The sequence below is a fragment of the Schistocerca piceifrons genome, chromosome 3 (assembly GCF_021461385.2).
Source record: "Schistocerca piceifrons isolate TAMUIC-IGC-003096 chromosome 3, iqSchPice1.1, whole genome shotgun sequence".
NCBI lineage: Eukaryota > Metazoa > Arthropoda > Insecta > Orthoptera > Acrididae > Schistocerca > Schistocerca piceifrons.
This window is the reverse complement of record NC_060140.1, coordinates 805,390,477-805,404,010: the sequence shown is the minus strand read 5'-3', so window position 1 is coordinate 805,404,010 and position 13,534 is coordinate 805,390,477.

The following is a 13,534-nucleotide window of genomic DNA, read 5'->3' as shown; positions in this document are numbered from 1 at the left end:
AACAATTTTCAAAAGGAGGACCACAATTTTCATCCAAAACAAGAACAACATTTTCGCAGAAACAATCAACAAAATAGAGAACACTTTAGGGATCAAAATCACAGAAATTTTGATAGAGATCAGTGCAATAGAAACTACCAACAATCAGGTAACGTTTGGCATAGGAATGGGAACAGAAATGTTGATCAGAGACATTGACAGAACCACAATCAGCAGTTCAAACAGGAACAAGTTGTAATTCAGGAAATAAGAAACGAGTAGACGCCCCCTTGAAGGTCTGCAAGGTTGAGGCAGAAGGTGAGCATGATGAAAGGGCCAATGGATGTGACTATCATAAACCCAAACATAACAGTTCCAAACCTAAGCTATCACATGAGGTTATTAGTTGCTACTTATTGAAAAAATTTCAAGACGAAAATAATGATGATATTGATAAAGATAAAATTTTCAGTAAACAAGAACATACAGTGGATAAAAGTAATTGTGATTCATTTAATTTAACAGAGTTCTACACTTGGGCAGAAAAGAACAACACTTTGTCAGATGATGTAATTGTGGTAGTTCAGAGACATGTGTGAATGAAAGAGAGAATGCATGCTGTGAGAATGAAAATATTGGTGAAAGGGATCTGGTAACCTTAGAAAGGGGAAATAATATTTTAGGGGATAATTTGAATGTGTATGACCTGAATATCTATAATGATAATGATGTTGATGATAAAGTTGATAATCATGGTAATAGTATTGATGATGATGTTGAGGAAAGGTGTTTCATAAGTTTAAATAGGGAGTTGGGTATACACATGGTTGAAAATGGATTAAATAGTGAGAATATTATAGAAATTCCCAGGGATGTTACCAGGATGAATAAGGCTCACAAGCAGGGTGTATGTGAAAGTGTGAATTTTGATGTTATTGGTAAAGAATCTGACTACACAAATAATGATGACACATGTATAACTTCTAGCCTAAGTGAAATTTTTACAGATACTAATGGCACACACACATTTCTTATGAATCTATGGCTGAACAGTGAAACTCTTTCTTTTGAGAAGAACTTTAGAAAGATGCTTATTAATATATGTGAAACTATATGTCCTGAGTGGTGGAAAAAGACGAGATATTTTATTTTTGAAAAGCTGAAGGATAAGTACTTCAATAGTATACAATGTGATTTGGATGAAAATTCTTGGCTATTTGAGATAATAGAGAGTACTAATGACAATTTTGTATCTTGTGCAAATTTTATAACTGTGACAAATAATACATGTAATGATATACCATATGATTCTGATAAGTATAGGTTTGGGGAAATTGAAAGTGTTTTATTACATGAGGATACAGGTTCTGAGAAAAGTGATCAGTTTTGCAGTCCTTATATAAAAGTTCAGGTTGGGTCATGGATTGGTAAATGTTTAATTGATACATGAAGTGAGATCTCGGGAATATCTGAAAGGCTAACCAAGAAATCGAAAGAGGGGAAAGATTACGTTGAAATGCCAGTTGTTGGGTAAAGATAAAAGGTGCTACTGGGAAGAGCAGTAAATTGGTAAAAAGCCAGGCTTTAGTGACATTTTTAATTGAAGGCAAGTTATTCACACATGGATGTTTTGTAATTCAGGCATTTAATGAGGATTTTCGTTCGGGTATGAATTGGAATAATACAGCATTTGATTAGGTTGGAAAGAACGTTTGATAAAAACTAGCGAAAGGGAATACATTCAGACAAATTTTGTGAACACACTTGGTGATCAGAGTAATGGAAATTTTGACAGTATAAATTTACTTAAAGAAAATAGATTGGAGAATATTGAAATTCGTAGATTTGATACTGATGAAGTTGAATTTGGGAATTTAGTAAATTTGAAAATTTCTGAAACACAAAATTTATCTGGGGAGCAAAAACAACCATTAGAAAATCTGCTGTGAGAATACAGTGATGTTTTCAGTGACATACCTGGTAGGGTAAAGGGTTATCAGTGTGAGCTTCAGGTAAAACCTCATGAACCATTTTTCATAAAACCATACAGTATTGCAATATCAAAAAGACCTGCTGTTGAGAAAGAGCTGAAAAAGATGGAAGGATGTAATATAATAGAAAGGAGTACCAGTGCATATAATAATCCTCTAGTAGTAGTTTCGAAAAAAGATGGTGGAGTAAGATTGGTTTTGGACTCTAGACACTTAAACAAAATTTTATTCAGACAGACAGACCATCCCAAAAATATTGATGAGTTACTCTATAAATTTACAGATATAAAATATATGTCAAGTTGGGATCTAACCTCAGGTTTTCATCTGGTACCACTTTCGGATAATTCTGCTTTCTTGTACAATGGTAAGAGTTACCAATATTGTGTAGCGCCATTTGGGTTAAATTCATCTGTTTCCGAATTTATAAGAACTTTGGATCATGTACTGGGGCAAGAACTTGCATCTAAACTGATAATTTATGTAGATGACATTTTGGTTATAGGGAGGAACATTTTTCGATTTTGAAGTCAGTTTATGAAAAACTTAAAAAAGGGGGGAAGACATTGAAATTAGAGAAATGTAAGTTTGCAGTTTCTGAATGAAAATTTTTTGGTCATGTTGTAACAGATTTTGGCAGATCCAGAAAAAATTAAAGCAATTTCATAAATTCCTATTCCTAAGACTAAAAAACAATTAAAGTCTTTCTTTGGGTTATGCGGTTATTACCGAAGACATATAAATGATCAGAGTCTGAATGCACCATGTTTAAGTCAGTTACTTAAGAAAAACACTGTTTGGGTTTGGGATAAAAGTTGTCAGGAAGAGTTTGACAAAATTAAGCAAGAGTTGAGGAAGCAACACTTATTACACAGACCTGATTTTAATTTACCATTTTGTTTGAATACTGATAGCAGTAATTATGGGCTTGGAGCAGAGTTATTTCGAGAAAGAGTAGAGAATGGAGTTAAGATACATTGTACCATAGTATCTGCAAGCAGAATGTTGCTCAAGCATGAAAAAATTATACAGTCACAGAGAAGGTGTAAGTAGGCTGTTTATGTTTTCTTATTGGCAACATTACGTAGCGCTCTGTATGAAAATCACTGGCTGTGCTGTGTGCAGTCTGTGGCTAGTTTGCATTGTTGTCTGCCATTGTAGTGTTGGGCAGCTGGATGTGAACAGCGCATAGTGTTGCGCAGTTGGAGGTGAGCTGCCAGCAGTGGTGGATGTGTGGAGAGAAATGGCGGAGTTTTGAAATTTGTAAGACTGGATGTCATGAACTGCTATGTATATTATGATTTTTCATCACTATTAAGGTAAATAAATTGTTTGTTCTCTATTAAAATCTTTCATTTGCTAACTATGCCTATCAGTAGTTTATGCCTTCCGTAGTTAGAATCTTTTATTTAGCTGGCAGTAGTGGCGCTCGCTGTATTGCAGTAGTTCGAGTAACGAAGATTTTTGTGAGGTAAGTGATTTGTGAAAGGTATAGGTTAATGTTAGTCAGGGCCATTCTTTTGTAGGGATTATTGAACGTCAGATTGCGTTGCGCTTAAAAATATTATGTGTCAGTTTAAGCACAGTCGTGTATAATTTTTCTAAGGGGACGTTTCATATGTCGACCCTTAGCCGAGGATACCTCACTGGAATCTTCTGATTTTTTCTTGTAGTTTGTGTAATTAGTGTAGATTTTGTTTATTGCTAGTGCGTAGTTGTAGAGAAAATCTCCTTTGTAGTTGCAGTCTTTCATTGTTGTACAGTAAAACAGGTGTGGCACACATGTAAATTTGCAGCAAGTATTTCGCAGCTGCGCTTGCAATTAACTAGATATTATTTTCAGTGCTATGTTAATGTGTTTTCTTATTTTTCCTCTTCAAATTGTGCTTTTCTGTGTTGTCGTGTGAAATATTGTGACAATAATGGCGTGTGAAAAACGTAATTCTAGGCTCCAAAGTAAACTGAGAAATGACAGTGAAGACGAAAGCAGTGTGTTAGCGCCACCATGTAATGAATTAACTAATGTTCAAAGTAGTAATTTGGTAATTGTGCATAGGAAAATGGAGCGGGCTGCAAATAATGGTGTAGGCAGTGAAACAATTAGTGAACAGGGAAGTAGGCTGTTTATGTTTTCTTATTGGCAACGTTACGTAGTGCTCTGTATGAAAATCACTGGCTGTGCTGTGTGCAGTCTGTGGCTAGTTTGCAGTGTTGTCTGCCATTGCAGTGCTGGGCAGCTGGATGTGAACAGCGCGTAGCTTTGCGCAGTTGGAGGTGAGCCGCCAGCAGTGGTGATGTGGGGAGAGAAATGGCGGAGTTTTGAAATTTGTAAGACTGGATGTCATGAACTGCTATGTATATTATGATTTTTCAAGGTAAATACATTGTTTGTTCTCTATTAAAATCTTTCATTGGCTAACTATGCCTATTAGTAGTTAGTGCCTTCTGTAGTTTGAATCTTTTATTTAGCTGGCAGTAGTGGCGCTCGCTGTATTGCAGTAGTTCGAGTAACAAAGATTTTTGTGAGGTAAGTGATTTGTGAAAGGTATAGGTTAGTGTTAGTCAGGGCCATTCTTTTGTAGGGATTATTGAACGTCAGATTGCGTTGCGCTTAAAAATATTGTGTGGCAGTTTAAGCACAGTTGTGTATAATTTTTCTAAGGGGACGTTTCAAAGTAACTTTTGGCAATTCATTGGGCTTTTACAAAGTTTAGAATTTACCTTATTGGACATAAAACCATAGCATTTTCGGATGACAAAGCTTTGAGTTACTTACAAGAGTGCAAATTGTACCACAGTAGATTGACCAGATGGGCAATATTTCTGCAACAGTTTGACTTTTAAATCAAGCACATAAAAGGTTCTGAGAATGTAGTAGCTGATTCACTTTCAAGGTTACCAATTTGGGGAGAAAAGGAGATTTTTGAACAAGAGGAGGAAAAGCAATTTAAAATTAGATACTTGAAAAGGGTGGAAAATGAGAAAACAATTAGTATTATGTGTAACAAAATTAGAAAAAATCAAAACTTAGATCAAAGTTGGAAATTAATCAAAGAATGTTTAGGCAAGAAGGGGTATGAGAAACTTGATAAATTTTACAAATTACATAAGGGGATTTTATTTCAGAGAACAGATGTAGATTCTAATAACTGGAAACTGTGTTGGCCAGAGGCAGATGCTGAAAAGCTGATCATTTACATACATGAAAGGTTTCGTCATTGTGGGATACAGAAGTGCATTCAACAGATACAAGAAAACGTTTATTTTTACAATATTGGAAAGAAGGTAAGAAAAGAATTGGCAACCTGTGACAAATGTCAGAGAGTTAAAGTGAGCAATCAAAGACGTGGTGGAGAGATGCAAAACATTATTCTGGAAAAACCTTTAGATCTTATCACTGTGGACTTATATGGAATGTTACCAAAGAGTAAAGGTGGTCACTGTTACATCCAGTGAAGAAAGCTAAAGACATGAAATTATAATAAAAATTGACAGAGATTATTTCGCACAGGTGGGTAAACCAAAAGCTATATTATCAGATAATGGTTCACAGTTCACCTCTAAAATTTGGAAAAAGTTTATTGAAAGATCAAAATTGAAGCATATACTTATATCTGTTTATTCTCCACCCACCAATCCTGCAGAAAGATATATGAGGGAAATTGGGAGACTTTGTAGCACCTATTGTAGCCATAAACATCCAACCGGGTTTGAGCACATTCGAAATTTTGAAGATGTTATGAATAGCCTACAACACAGTTCCATAGTATTTTCACCGTATGAGATTATGTTTAATATTAGACCTCCAAATCTTATATCAGAACTTATTGAATTTCCTAAATGTACACCTTTAACTATGCCAGAGAGAGAAGATATTGTCAGGGAAACTATGAGGAAACAAGGGGAAAAGAGGAAGAAAAGACATAACAATAGGGTAAAATTAACCACTTTCGGATCTTGTTCTGGTCAAATCTCATGAAAAATCAAAAATGTTAACTTCAGAAATTAAAAAATTCTTTGATATCTATTTGGGCCTTTTGAAGTCATAGAAAATTCATACCGTAATGCTTATCGTTTGGTGTACCCTAAGTCAAAGAAATTATTTGGTTTCAGGAATGTTGTCTCTTTGAAACTATATAAACAAAAATCATAATTTCAAAATTTAAATAACCTATTATCATCTAAAACAAAAGTCCTCCACTGGAATATACTTGTTAGAACAATAACTACCTGTACAACCAAGTATGTATATTTGCATGTATAAATTAATAATTTGAAGTCACGTGTTAATTGAAACTGATGAAAAAACACTGTTGTAACAAAGAATGAGAGAAAGATTTATTTTTACTTTTTTACAAAAAAAGTCTCCATAGTGAGCATTTCTGAATTTTTCTAATTTTTGGAAGCTGAGTCTTCCCTGTGGGTGAAGGCATGCATGTGAGGACATGCATGCAAAGGTATAAGTTTCGAAACCAATTTTAGATAAAGCCTCATGATATGTGAGCAATTTATTATTCTTTATACTGTTGATGTGGGGAGCGAAAGTACTCTTCACAAGAATGTGACTTGTAGTAATATTGTAGTATAGAGGCAAGTGAACATAAATAATTGTAAAAAAATTAGATAATACTGATGTATCTTTAGCTGTACTAAAAGAAGAAAATCATAAGGAAAAAACAACAATGAGTAAAAAAAATATAAAAAATATTCAAAAAGAAAATCAGAAGTAAAAATATATAAAAGGCAAATATATAAAAAAAACACTACACTATATATGTTCAAGCGCCAGTTGGCACATTATGACCAAAGAAGTGGTTGTAGATATCTTATTCTAGCAAAGGAGTTTTATCTTACTATTACTTTCAATCTGTATGATGTATTTTAGAATATTTCTCATGTATGTTTTATGCCATGTATATTTGTCATGTTAAATAATTTCTTTACTTGAATTTTTAGTGTATGAGATTGATGGGGAAGTATAATTGCAACAACAGCCAGTAACAAGTCCACAGATTCAAAGAGTCCAAATTTGGAAAAGGTTATCAGACTGCATCATTAATGTACTAATTGTGTAATACAGATCCATTACTGAGTGTGGTCGGGATTTTGTTGTATATGTTCATAACAACAGAAGCCCTGGGGAGCAGTTGTAATGGATCTGGGAGATGTGTTATTTTCTACTGGATTTGTCGATACCAAATTGTAAATGTTTTCTTATATTTTTCTCAGAATTTTTTTATTGTAATTTGCCTTATTATATGCTAATTTACATATATTTTTGAGAGTGACAGCATATTGATTACTATTAGTATATGTGACAAAGAATATCAAAGAGACTGATTACAAGTGGAACCTTGTGTGTTGTGTAAAATGTCTTTGATGCTGGAGTTGTCTTTGCCTGTAATCACTCACCAGTGAACTCTTGGTGTGTGTTGACGGTAGAACAATGTGCAAGTTGCCGTCATAAATATTTGCTAGTGAACATGAAAAAATGAATTATTTTACTATTTTTTATATAAACTTTAAGAAGAAACCACATTCGAAGAAATGGTATTTGAAGCACCAAAAATGAGGCAAATGCATTGAACCAGGTCATATCTGCAGCCAACGAAACTGCATTGTGGAATCATACTTCCACTAGGCAACTGAAGCCAAGACAAATATCGCCTTGTAAACATTTTACGGAAAAGATACTGTCACGAAATATGCCAAATTTAAGTAAATAAATATAGTGAGCATATGTCAACGTCTTCACGGACTGTTTACAAATCGTTGGACTGGACGCAGAGGACCTGTACCTTGGCTGGTCTTTTCCCCCGATTTTACGCCTGTAGACTTTTTTCTGAGGGGAAAGGTGAAAGGTGCTATAAAGGTGCTATCTACAAGGACATGCCAACTACACCCGATGATATGCAACGACGTATTACTGCAGCGTGCTTGGACATCTCCTCTGAAATTTTAGCACGTTCACAGCAGTCGTTCCATACCAGACTGGAAACGTGTACTGCCGCTGCCGGCTGTCATTTTGAACATAACCTGTGATGGTCAATTGTCTCGTTACTGGTCGGAATCCACATAACTAGCGTATCCACTTGTGTTGTTCTTTAGTTTGTGTTACCACAGGTATTGTACAAAATGTCAGAGTGGAAAAGTTTCAAAATATGATATCTTGTAAACGAGCCGCACTAGAATCGCGCAGCAAAGACCAATGTCATTCTAATTTACCCTACGTTTAGTCTGTTAATGTCGACAGGCATTGTTCCATGTAGAAAAGTGCATATTTGCTCATAAAAAACTTTCTAAGTATTATTGCAGCTTGTTTATTGGTTAACAATACGACCCCTTACTACCAATCCATTATGTGAATACCGCACATCAATAGCACTTACCATTCCCGCAATATCTGCGGTGCAAGTTTCAGGTGATTCACCCTATACACAAATATCCCAACACGACTAACTTACAAGTAGATATCCTCGGAGTAATGAAGCAACTCAGAACAAGAAAAGCAAGTCTTCCGGTCCACACTGTATACCAGTCAGGTTCCTTTCAGAGTATGCTGATGCTATAGCTTCATACTCAAAATCATATAAAACCGCTCGCTCGACGAAAGATCCGTACCCAAAGACTGGAATGTTGCACAGGTCACACCAATATTCAAGAAAGGTAGTGGGAGTAATCCACTACGTTACAAGCTTATATCGCTAACGTCTATATGCGGCATGATTTTCGAGCATATATTGTGTTCGAACATTATGAATTAGTTCGAAGAGAACGGTCTATTGCCTTACAGTCAACAAGGAATTAGAAAGTATCGTTCTTGTGAAACGCAACTAGTTTTTTACTCATACAAAGTGTCGAGTGCTATTGACAAGGGATTTCAGATCGATTCCGTATTCCTGGATTTCCGGAAGGCTTTTGACACTGTACGACACAAGCGGCTCGTAGTAAAATTGCCTGCTTATGGAATATCGTCTCTGTTATGTGACTGGAATTGTGATTTCCTGTCAGAGAGGTAACAGTTCGTAGTAATTGATGGAAAATCATGGAGTAAAACAAAAGTGATTTCTGGCGTTCCCTAAGGTAGTGTTATAGGCCCTCTGCTGTTCCTTATCTATACGAACGATTTTGGAGATAATCTGAGCAACCGTCTTATGTTGTTTTCAGATGATGCTATAGTTTATCGTCGAATAAAGTCATCAGGAGGTCAAAACAAACTACAAAACGATTCAGAATAGATATGTGTATGGTGAGAAAATTGGGAATTGAGCATAAATAATGATAAGTGTGAGGTCATCCATACGAGTGCTAAAAGGAAACCGTTAAACTTCGGTTACACGATAAATCGATCAAATCTGAAGCTCGTAAATTCAACTACATACTTAGGAATTACAATTAAGGACATTCAGAAAATGTTGTGAAGAAGGTCAACAAAAGACTGTGTTTTATTGGCAGAACACTTGCAAAATGTAACAGATCTGTTAAAGATGCTGTCTACACTACGCATGTCTATCCACTTTTGGAGTACTGCTGCGCCGTCTGGTATCTTTACAGTAAGGATTAACGGAGTACATCGAGAAAGTTCAAGGAAGAGTAACACGTTTTGTATTACCGCGAAATAGGGGAGAGAGTGTCACTAACATGATACAGCATTTGGGGTGGATATTATTAAAAGAAAGGCGTTTTTCGTTGCAGCGGAATCTTCTCACGAAATTTCAGTCACCAACTTTCTCCTCCGAATGCGAAAATATTTTGTTGTCGCCGATCTCCATAGGGAGAAACGATCATCATAATAAAATGAGGGAAATCAGAGCTCGCACGGAAAAATGTGTGTTCGTTTTTTTTGCGTGTTGTTCGAGATTGGAATAATAGGGAACTATTGTGAGGATGGTTCGATGAATCCTCTGCCAGCCACTTAAGTGTGATTTGCAGAGTATCCATGTAGATGTAGATGTTATACAGGTATCTCAAAATCACCGTGAGGTAGTATACACATTCAGTAGTGGAAGGTATCGGGAAATGGAGACCTATAATTTTTTACATAATTTTATGTTATCAAATAAAGACAATAAAATCAGCCAGCTTAAAAAACTGAAAACCACAATAAAGGCCGCCAACGAAAACAACTATTTTTCTTTAAGGCATGTGCAGTTTTAACATTAAATTGCATACAAAACCTTTGTGTCATACAACATCACACAACAGCTTCCAACATAACCGTCTGATCCGCTCTCCCAAAACGCAGTGAACTGTCTCAAATAGATTAATTATGATAAGGAGGGGATCGCACTTCAGTGATATACAACTGACATGAGAAGCTATTATAACACGTCTCAAAATTAAGTAAGAAATTTTATCCTTGACGCTCTAAACGAAGCTGGAACACTTTCTTGGGCAACGTGATCTGAAAAAGATCTTAAATCAGGAGCTCCACTGAATAAATTTCTGCGTTAATTATGACTTAACAAATAACATTTTACCAATACTTAAGACAAAAATTAGGCATTAAAAGATTAAAACGACCCTCCCACAACATGGCTTCAAAAACACCTTGCATGGTATGAGTCAAAGATTATTCAAAATCTCTCTAAGGAAAACAATTCACTAATCTTAACCAAAAACAAAGCTAGAAAATATATTTAGTTTTTAAAAAATTAAAAAAGCTTAATCAAGGGTAAGGGTGCCCGTTCATTAATAATTTTTAAAAACGCAGGTGCAAAAGACATCGATGTGGATACACAAAACATAACGGCACTCAATCAAAACAAAACATAATGTACCACTGACAATGTAGACTAGAACGCAATTCTCCCAGACATCATGCGATTATTAAACAAGATTAATCGGTGGCGTGCGTTAGTACAAGCCTGACAAATGTTTGTGCATCAAACTGAAGCTCACCGATTATTCGTCCGCGCGACCCCTCCTGTGGCTACGATAAAAATCCGCAAGCAGTACGGCGAAATCCAGCCAAATTACCAAATGACACGAGCCGTACTTGTTGCGCCCGATGACCTTTAGATAAAACAGACAGCACATTCAGCATCGCATACACAATCGTAATCTCGACGGAGAAATAGCTGAGCCAGCAAGCATAACACTTTCATGTCAATGCTCAGTTTAAACTCCTAATACAGCTCGAACCCCACTTCACAATAGCCATACATCAACACGATATCGACCTTTTCCGCAATTGGTAAACGGTCCATTTTAATCCGGGTAATGTATCACGAAGCAAATACCGTCCGCATTGGCGGAATGCTACGTGATCCCACGTACTTACACGTTTGTGACTATTACAGCGCCATCTATCACAAAGCGAAAAAAGTGGTTCAACTAAAACATTCATATATCTTTACGTACTACACGAATATTTAATAAAAAGAATTGCATGGGAATGATTTCCAGAATCTTGTACAGATCTGTCAGTGGGCACAGCAGCAAATGCTCGCCAAACCGAAATTCTTCTCCAATTTTCTATTTACCGATGAATGTTCCTTCTCAAACAAAGGACAGGTAAATACAAGGAACATGCATTATTGGTCCAGCGACAACCCACGATGGCTTAGACAGGTGGAACATCAGCGTCAATGGAGAGTTAACGTCTGGTGTGGGATGCTTGGTACTACAATTATTGATCCTTATTTCATCAATGGTAGTCTAATCGGCACAGCGTATGCCAACTTCCTCAGACGAATTCTTGCTGCTCTTCTGGATTAAGTGTCGCTAAGAACCAGAATGCTTATGTGGTACCAATACGATGGATGTCCAGCACATAAGGCCTTGCGTGCATGTCGTGTCTGAACCTCAGGTATCCTACCAGACGGATTGGTCGAGGAGGAACAGTTACTTGGCCTGCTAGGTCTCGTGATTTAAATCCTTTGGACTTTTTTCTTTGGGGATGCATTAAAGACGTTGTCTATCGCGATATTCCAACAACTCCAGAGGACATGCAGGAATGTATCGTGCTTGCTTGTAATTCTCTTTTGCAGGCAACACTGGAAGTAGTAAATAATTCTTTCATTCAACGATTGCACCAGTGTATCGGTGTCCATGGTCACCACTTTGAGCACCTTTGAATGTTCTACTCCTGGGCAATGGTACAGGAGAGTCAAAGCCAATTTTGTGTCTTCTTTTTACTTGGTTTTGATTTGTTTTCTGACAACTCCAGCAAGTCGACGAGTTTGTGATCCCGGGCTCAAAGTCAATGTTGTGTTATGTAATTAATAACGTTGTGTTTTAGGAGGGGAAATGAATTACAAAATAAAAATACAGGATGCCATTTAAAAAAGTCATACCGCTATTCATATCTTTGTAAAAAAACAAAGCTACAACGACGGCAATCATGCTGATTGATGTCCCCGTGACAACTAAAGAACATTAGCTTGAAACATTTTGTAATTTGCATCTGAACAAACAGTTATTTAGGGTGGCTCAAATGGATCAAATGGCCTAGAGCACTATGAGACTTAACATCTGAGGTCATGAGTCCCCTAGATCTTAAAACTACTTAAACCTAACTAACCTAAGGACATCACACACATCCAAGCCCGAGGCAGCATTCGAACCTGCGACAGTAGCGGTTGCGCGGTTCCAGACTGAAACGCCTAGAACCGATCGGCCACACCGGCTGGCCCATTTAGGGTGATCAAGATAAACAGGACAAAAAAAATATGTGTGAAATCTTATGGGACTTAACTACTAAGGTCATCTTTCCCTAAGCTTACACACTACTTAACCTAAGTTATCCTAAGGACAAACACACACACCCTGCCCGAGGGAAGACTCGAACCTCCGCCGGAATCAGCCGCACAGTCAATGACTGCAGCGCTCCTGACCGCTCGGCTAATCCCGCGCGGCATAAATAGGACTCCCTGTATATACTGCCGGCGAAAGAGTTAGTACAGCTGGAAAGACGACGTCGATTTTTATCCAGTGGCGACATATGTCTCCTGGGGGTAGTAGTTGTAGGCCTACTGATAATGGTTTCACCATCATCCGCCGACAGATTGCGTAGTGGCATAGCCACTAGACAGTCGTCTTCATCTGTCCTTTTACAAGGAATGTTCACAGCCAGAAGGTTGAGTCTGGTGCAGATGTGTGAAGCATGCACCCAATCATACCACGGAGACGCACTCGTGCTTCCTACAGCGAAATGAGCGCGTTTGAAAAGGGTGAAATTGTGGCGTTCTGAGTGATGGGATGGTCCATTAGGAGAACTACCACACAAAGTGGACATGCTGCGTCAGTTGTGCAACATGATAGTATCAGTGGTCACGTGAACATTCTCAAACCTGGAGACCAGGTTCTGGTCGTCTACGTAGTGCAGACGACCGCCGGGATCGCCGTGTTGTAAGGGCAGCACTGGCAGATCGTACAGCTACCACAGCACAGATGAGAGGGCTTGTAGCCCACATGTATCAGCACGAACTGTTGTGAATCAGTTATTAGCAGTGGGACTATGGGCAAGCACACCTCTATCACGTCTCCCACTCACGCCACAGCATCGACGTGCACGGCTCGACTGCTGCCGTCAGAGGATCACTTGGAAGATAGAATGGCGT